The sequence below is a fragment of the Orbicella franksi genome, chromosome 3, assembly GCF_964199315.1.
Source record: "Orbicella franksi chromosome 3, jaOrbFran1.1, whole genome shotgun sequence".
NCBI lineage: Eukaryota > Metazoa > Cnidaria > Anthozoa > Scleractinia > Merulinidae > Orbicella > Orbicella franksi.
The window spans coordinates 12,633,339-12,642,290 of record NC_138147.1 but is presented as its reverse complement, the minus strand read 5'-3'; the positions used below and the strand labels follow the sequence as shown (position 1 = coordinate 12,642,290).

Sequence of the window (8,952 nt, the reverse complement as noted above, 5' to 3'; positions counted from 1 at the left end):
TTAAAAAAAAATACTTTTAAACTGACATATGGTGTCAGAGTTCTTCAAGTCACTGTCCAAGGCATTCCAGTCTTTAAAGGCATGATAACAAGTTCTCTGTTTACCCCTGTTCCGTTTTACTGTTGGAAGTCTAAGATGATCTTTGGAGCGAGTGTTATATCTATGGACATCGCTATTTCTAGATAATTCCAATTTGTGAGATGTAATTCATTCACACATTTATAAACATACAAGCAGCGATGGAAGTGTCTGCGTTGATTTAAATTTAACCAGCCAAGCTGACTGAGAGCATCGGTTGCAGAAGAATACAATGGTTTATTTAGAACAAGTTTTGCCGCCTTGTTTAGCAACACCTGCAGGTTGTTCATTAAAACAGCGTTATCCTTATCGCCCCATACCAGATCAGCATAATCAAAGATTGGAAGAACAAGGCTATTGTAATAAAGAAGGCGTGCATTATACGGCAACAAGTGCTTAATCCTACGCAAAAGACCTAGTCTCTGGTTCACTTTAGATGTCACATGATCCACATGTTCGGTCCACGTAAAGTTAGAGGATAATACAACCCCTAGGTATTTAAAATTTCTAACACTATCGAGTTGATTATCAAGAACAGAAACCGAGACACTCTTTAACTTGCGCAACTTGGAATCGCTACCAATAAGCATTGTTTTGGTCTTATCAACATTAAGAGTGAGTTTGTTATCATTTAACCAGATAGCAATAGAATACAAGTCGGCATTTAGGGCGATCTCTAGACTAGCTGGGTTTGAATCATAGCAATAAAGCACTGCGTCATCAGCATATAGGGCTACCTCCGAGTACCTGATGACAGTGGGCAAATCGTTTATATATATAAGAAATAACAAAGGGCCCAGTATGCTGCCTTGAGGTACGCCATGCGTAACAGGTAACAAATCGGACAGTTCCGGACCGCAAGATGTACATTGCATTCGTCCATTAAGATATGACTCAAACCATTTAGCCGTGTCAGAAGTTACCCCAAAAGACGACAACTTTCGTAGCAAAATTGTGTGGTCGACCGTATCAAAGGCCTTGGACAGGTCCAAGAATACGGCTCCACACAGTTTACCCCTTTCCACATTTAATAGAATTTCATCGGCAAAACTAGAAACAGCGCTAACTGTTGAATGTTTAGGCCGAAAACCGAATTGCTTTTCGTTGAGTAAGTTATGTTGGTTAAGATATTGATAAAATTGATGATGCATAGCCCTCTCTAGGACTTTACTGAGAGTTGGTAAAATAGAAATAGGGCGATAATTAGACGGGCTAGTACGATTACCGGCTTTGAAAAATGCTGTGACTTTAGCGCATTTCCAGATGTTAGGAAACTCGTTGGTTGCAATTGACAAATTTAACAATTTCGTAATTGATGGAGTTATAGTTCGAGAAGCACATTTCAGTAAACGGGCACTTATTCTGTCTAACCCGATGGCCTTGTTGCGCTTAAGGGCACTAATCTGTTGCAGAACAAAGGAATGGCTTACGGGTCTTAACTCAAAAAAATCAAAAAAATCCGTGGCTGGTTCAGTAACATTGAGTTTCACAGGATTTACATAATTGAGAGATTGAGAGAGTTTTTCTGCCAACAATCTTCCAACAGAAGCAAAGTAATCGTTCAGAGCTGTAGCGATGGATTTGGGGTCAGTATATTGTACTCCACTTGAAATTATACACTGCGGGATGGATGAGCTAACGTTGCGTGAGGAAGCTTCATTCACTGCTTTCCAAACCAAGCTGGAATCACCTTTACCTTCTTCAATTAGGTTGCAATAGTAATTTGACTTCGAGGACTTAATTTCACGGTTCACAAAATTTCGCAACTTTCTATACATTCCCCAATGGTATGTAGAATTTGATTTCTGTGCTTTCCGAAGATGATAATTGCGATCGCGCATCGCTTCAGCGATTTTATTATTCATCCAAGGAGCTGTCGTGCCCTTTACTCGGCGCTTTTTAAGCGGTGCGCGAGAATCCAAAACTTCGGTAAATAATTTGTTCCAAGTCAAGACTGCGTCGTTGACATTGTTCTCATCGTCAACAATGTGCCACGGAACATTATTTAAGTCCTGGATGAAGGAATTTTCATCAAATCCCCTGTATGACCGATATTCTATTGTCCTTGGTGTGGCCTTTGGAACACCAGCTTTCACTATACAATAAATTAGTGAATGATCACTTATTGATAGGGGCACAACGCCGCTATCAACAACTCGTCATCAGACTCCGCCTCTGATTCTTCACTCTCTTCTTCACTGCTGGACAACTCATTTCCACTGCCTGTACTTTTTTGTCTGAAGTAATGACAGCGAATTGCCTTTATCTTGTCCAGCTTTAGACCAACAGTGGTCAGGCCATGTTCTTTAAGGTAAAGGTCAAGCTGTCTCACCTTCAGCTTCTCAACTTTTCCATTCTCAATGAGTGTGCCCCACTTGTAATCCTTGTATGTTAGCTCCTCTTCTAATCTTCTTTTCCCGTTAGCCTCCCTTGTTCTAATATCCTTCCTGATGTTTATATCATTTAGATGACCAAGGTATTCAATGACATGCTTTTCCTCGACATTGTATTATTGACAGGAAGCGAAAGGGGCTCTTTCATGAAGACCACACCCCGAAGACGTTTGCAAGCGACGAGCTTAAATATTTTCAAGAAGGTCAAGAACGAGTGAAGGTGCTGTACGAAGAACTCCAGAAAGCCTCCAATATGCTGACGACTACTCATATAAACCTGAAGAGGAAGTTTCCCTCTCGTTTCGGAAGAGATAAGCAATCGCGAAGAAAAAAAGAAAACAAAAGAAAGGTAAAAAAACAAAGGAGAAGAGATTACAGCAGAGGGCATATATGCTTCTAGAAAAACTTACCTCAAGAGAGGTAACTGAAGAGGTCTTTGATTCGCTCAAAAACAACAAGAATTTTACAAGCGTCACAGCAATTAATGCAGAGTTCACCGGGAAATTAGTTAGGCGTCTCCATCTGGACCCACTCTTATGGCTCCTGGAAAAAGACGTTTTTGACAAAGACTTAGCCCATAATATGGAGATGGTATAGACCAGTCTCAAGGAAAGTGGTAAAGGGTTAAGCTCGGGGGAAGATTCTCTCGATGAGACTGACGAAGAAGCAGTCCAAGAGTTGGATGAGGGGGCTGAGTCTGCCATGGAAGCGTAATGGGAACAGGATGGTGAAACAGTCACACACAAAAAACACATTTTATGATATATGTGTATTTTTTCTTGATGCTGTTGTTGTTTTTAATAATTCCGCGTTGTTCGGCCGCGTTCAATGAACTTTTCCATTAACTCTTTTCCACTGACTCTATTCGATTCTCTATAAAAGAATTTGAAACATGGAACTTTGATATTTGAAATATTAAAAATTAAACAGTTTCAATCTATTGTCACTGATACTACATGCACAACAATTGATTATTTTATTATATAATTAAATAGCATATTTTCGTAAAAAGGAGGCGATCATTTGACATGGTTTTATATGTTAAATATTCATGGAGATCCCACCGCCACCAGAAATTCCATTTTTTTTATTCTGGTTCCCCCCTTTGTGTCTGTCAATTACGCCTGATCCCCCCTTCCGTTTCTCAGAAAATCATGTGATCCCCCAAAAAATCCTCCGCCCTCCCCCCCCCCCCCGCCCCCAGGCGATAAGTAATGACCGGTCCCTTAGACTTTTCGTGAACACATTGCTTATGATCTGACATGTTTCTAACTGAGCATTAATTTTTCCGATACCTAATAAAGAGGAAAAATCACTTGAAACCTAAAAACTCTGATCAAAATGATTAAATCCGACGTGTTTTGCAGGGTTAACTGGCCACGAGCGGCGAATTAATGTCTTGTTCCCAGTGTTCCTCGGCCCTTCTTCGAGAGGGGAAAATCCGCTGAGTGCAGGCGCAGGGCTACTTGAAGGGCAACCCAACATGGGACGATTTGTGTAACGAACGTTCGAAGAGATCTAGATAGAAAAAAGTCGTGGGGGAGGGGGAAGGGGTGACCTCTTAAGTTACCCTGAAATCTTCCCATGAATTAAGGCTCAATGTTCGTTTTCATTATCACATCACCTAGACTGCAAGTAGTCTCTCTCTTCCTCGAAAATCCATGGGGGAGAACGCAAAACAGGTAAGCGCGAGCGTGACTCGTGACTGTGAGCGTGACGTGCGAGCAACGATGCCGCGAGCCGTTAGTAGCGCGGACATCGGAAGACGGCTGCTAGCGGCTCGCGGCATCGCCATTCGTCGCTCGCACGTCACGCTCACAGTCACGCTCGCGCGCTTATTTGTTTTGCGTTCTTTCCCACGATTTTCGGTATGGCATGCGTGGGGCCGCACATACGAGGAATGTGTTCAATACAGAAAAACCCTTTCTCTCTTCTTCTCACACGTTGATTTATTTAGTGCATACATTTCAGCCCAATAGCCCTTTAAGTTTAATGCTTAGCTTTCTTTATTTGCATTACAGTGTAATCCAACGAGAATGCCGTGCAAGTTGGACTATAAACAATTATTGGTTGAGGTTTTTGTGATATCCGGAAGAATCAAGGTCGAGGTAAGTGAAGCTGATAACACTAACCGAGACCTTGATTATTTTGGATATCACAAAAACCGAATCTAATAATTGTTTTATTATACATTGTTTTAAAGAAAATAACGACAAACGCATTATAGCACCGAACACAGTTTATTTTCGACAAGTCATGTTCTTACTTCGCTGTCCGTGAACTTGACATTGCTCTTGAAAATCATGCATGGCGCGCGCAACCTACAGATTATTCACTAATCTGCTAGCAGATTAGTGAATAATCTGTAGGTTGCGCTGTTTCCCAGAATTAAGTGAAGTTTTTTTTTTTTTTAGCCAATGAGAAGGCAGATGGTGACTGCAATGTATCATAATTTTAATTATTAACAACATCCAATTAAATAACTGAGGAGCTCCGCTTTTAGGCTTGGCTAAATCTATATATTATTTGTCATCGCATGTTTTTCTCGGAGACGCCGTAGCTTTAGTTCGAGAAAGCTATACGTTTGTCTAGAGACATTCTTATATGTTTCTTCCATCTATCTGATCGAGCTTATGTCGCTCGATGTATAGGTTTATTCGGCATTTTGTTCGTTCAAGCACCACATGATTCAATGTAGCTGTTTACGCGCAAGTCTGTTGACTGTTTTGCGTGTTGTATATGCCATTGCTCGGCTTAGTTCCGGGCTTAGTTCAGGCAAGACCACGGTTTCGATCCTCCATGTGGATCTCATCAGTTAGGGTATTTCTAAAATACTCTGAACGAACGCGGCTACATGGTTACGTGGCTACGTGGCTACGCGGCTACGTGGCTAAGTGGCTACTTGGCTTCGTAGCCACGTAGCCACGTAGCCACGTAGCCACGTAGCCACGTAGCCACGTAGCCACGTAGCCACGTAGCCACGTAGCCACGTAGCCACGTAGCCACGTAGCCACGTAGCCACGTAGCCACGTAGCCACGTAGCCACGTAGCCACGTAGCCACGTAGCCACGTAGCCACGTAGCCACGTAGCCACGTAGCCACGTAGCCACGCAGCCACGCAGCCACATAGCCACGTAGCCACGTAGCCACGTAGCCGTGTAGCCGCGTAACAATGTAGTGTGTCTATTTCTCGTTCTAAAAACGTGAATAGAAGAAAGAATGTGCACAAACTGCGTAGCCGCGTATCCATGTTTTTAAGGGGTAAAAACTTCGAGTGGCCGGGTATTCTGCAGTTACTCCGTCACAGGTTTTACCCGTTGGCACTGTACCGAATGGTACTACAGTAACTTGAAACTTGTTTTTTACGCAAGAGTGATTGCAATTCAAACTGACGGATCAATGACTGTTGCTCCCATCAGAATAGGCCCTTTTTTTGAATTATCAATTCAAAAACGAGATTAGTCAGTTCAATATTTAACACTTCCAAAAGAATTTATAATTGGCAGCCAGTTATAAAAAGGTCCTATAAACAAACAAGAAGGTGAGCTAACGACACGTCCAGAAACTTCAACTTAAATGTTTGGCTAGTTTTCCCCTTTATTTTTTGTTTCCGAGTGTGTCTTCACCGGCATATTGTAAGGGGTTTGGGGTATGGAAACTCTTCAAATATTACTGAAGGCTTCTTGATGTCAAGTTAAAAATTGAAATTCATTAGAAATTAGACTTTAAGGAGACTCAGTGGCTCTTCTGTCTAACGATTCACTTTTGCCGTCGAGAAGGGTTATGTGACAAAGAAACTTCCCAAAACTTAAATCATTAATATGTCTGCAGCAATAATTAAAAGCTTAAATTAATTTTACACAGTCCCTTTGGTGTCTGGGTTCCAGTTTTAAGAGAGTGTCTCTGTGAGAGCGGTCCGGTCGATTTTGCTTGAGACACAGATTTAGCTCATTTCTTGTGTGTTGTAAGACATTCATGTACCTATACTAAAACTACAATCCGTTTGATCTGATCTCTTTATTTTTCAGTGTTTTACGGAAATTAAATTTCACTCGAGCGAAGGCCTGTCGTGACACTTTTTAAGACGTTAATTTGAGACAACTTTGGAGGACAATTTACGAAAAACTACGGGACTCAGCAAAGAACAAATACCACAGATATGTATATTAACTCTATCTTATCCATCGAGGCTACTTTCATGAACATCACGTTTCAATCAAGCAAACAGGAAGACTTGAGTGACACCTTATCGGTTCGCTTAAGTCACACACGCGAAAACCGATCAAATTCAAGGTAAATTTTTGAAAAAGTGAGGCGTTCTTAACTTATCCAACTAACATAGCTAGGAAGTAGGTGCCATAGAAAAGGTAACTACAGAAAAAAAACTTTGCGGCCCGACCTTTACTAAAACTTTATAACTCCGTGAACTTACCTAATTTTCGGCAATCTCCAAGTTTGGCCGCCATTTTGAGGGACTTGTCAACATGAAGCGTAGCAGATATAAATTGAGCAGGTAGATCTAAAACCGTCAGAAATACATACGAAAGCATTCAAATGAACTTTATTTTCAATTCAAGCGGCAAAATTTGAAATTGTTCGTTAAACTTACCATTCCTACATCTCCATGCGACCATTTCTTCCAACAATTCAAACACTACAACTAGTGTTCGAATTCCCCTCGTCGATTCCACCGTAAGAAATAACCTGTGCCACCTAAGCTTCGACTCGAATGTGAAGTACAAATCAAATAACATAACTGCTTCATCTTCGAGACAATATCACGCTGGTATTTTGATTTTCTGATCGACAAGGACACATGCCATTAGGGACAGCGCGTCTCCCAACCCCAAAATGCTTTGGAAACGAAAGAATATCGAGGTCGAAATGTATTATGGACCAAAATATAACAAGACAGCGGGAACCTGGTCTCTAACATTAGTAGGCCTGGTTAATTTTATCATTTTTAGCGGGAACCCAGTAAATCCTGAATAAAATTTTTCACTTGAATTGCTCCAAGCATTGTTCAATATTTATGTATAGAATGATCCTTGCAAAGTTGAGCCGTCGACAGGGCAAACCCAGTGCTTACAACACTGAGATGAGGTGGTTTTCGAAAGCTTTTCGCCGGCCCAAAACTCGGCGAGAAATCGATCGACAAATTCAAAGCCATGATCTGGGACAATCCTACTGACGATATGCTACCAAGTTATGGTAAGTGTTTTTAAAAGAAAAATTAAGAAATGACTTCATGTGGAGTGATGTCGTGATCTGTAGGCTTATTTTTCCAGGTATATCCTGAACTAGTACTGGAACCGGCTAAAATATGCAATAAAGTTTATGTAATTTTGAAGATAAACAAAACGAAAATGCGTGCACGGGCCCGAAAAAGTAAAATGATGTAAAATAGAAAATGGGGTATGTTTATTTTGTAGCTGAAAAAATGCGATTAGGGTTTTAGACATGGTGTCGAAGGGTGGAAAGGGGGTTGGGGGGGGGGGGGGGTTTGGGGGATGCCATCTCCAATACAGTATCACAGTTTTGTTGAATTAGAAACCAGTGACGCTTAGAACTTTATAATCTTATATACATCTTTGTCCGCTAGCAGCCTACTCCAACTCCACTTTTTGAGGTCTATTACCCCACTCCCTTAGAAAATATTTAATAAAGCCTGATGAAAAGTATATCATGTTGTTACTAATTAACAGGATTGACTGCAGATGAGCTTGCCTGTCTTGCTGCATCGGGAATGCAAGGCTGGGTCTATACTGATCACGTCACATGGGTTTTAAAACAGCTTAATGACATGCAAAACGATACCATGCTACCATGCCCAATGTCGTTGTTAATATCTACAATGAGATGATGAGGAAAGCTAAGTTACTTAACCCTGGACCATTAAAAAGGCTGGTTTTCACTCTGAATGTGGGACAAAGGAATGGCAAAACTTTCATTGGCAACCCTCAAAATGGTGGTAATCATTGGGTACTGGTAGATGTTGAGCTGCGACCTTTCATGAAGATCAATACTGTAAGATGCTGGCTTGGCAACCTCCCCCAGACATCATTGATGTCGTCAATGATTTTGTACGGTACATTCCACAAGTTGGAACGCACAAAAAGAGTCATTTGGTGCTTGCCCACTCTCCCAGTGCGACTAATTGGCAGGGTCATGAATGTGACTGGCGATGCCGTAACTATTCCCTGCAGAGTTGCACTGATATATGTGGAGTTATTACTCTGGTGAACACAGCTGTGGTAGCCTTGCACAGCCCTCTTTTCTGATGGTTAACGGGTCCAGTGATCAAAGAATCGATCTTCTTGCAACACCTGACCCAATACTGGTTATATTTTGTGTCGCCCATGAGCAGAGACGAAACCGTATTCTTGTCAGTGTGAAACAAATTTTTAGTTTGTTTATTGTGGAAGTGCCACAACTTCCACTGATGACCACTCCATCTTTCCCTCACCCCCATTAGTGGTCA

At 41.4% G+C, this 8,952-nt stretch overlaps 1 long non-coding RNA gene and 1 pseudogene across 1 annotated transcript; one reads left to right on the top strand and one right to left on the bottom strand.

Annotated features, from left to right (window-relative positions):
- Nucleotides 1–668, bottom strand: LOC145482316 (uncharacterized; annotated as a pseudogene).
- Nucleotides 669–7,606: 6,938 nt separating this feature from the next.
- On the top strand, nt 7,607–8,952 carry LOC145483033 (uncharacterized). The gene is made up of 2 exons (XR_014048866.1): nt 7,607–7,682; nt 8,177–8,952. It is a non-coding gene; the product is annotated as an uncharacterized LOC145483033 (long non-coding RNA).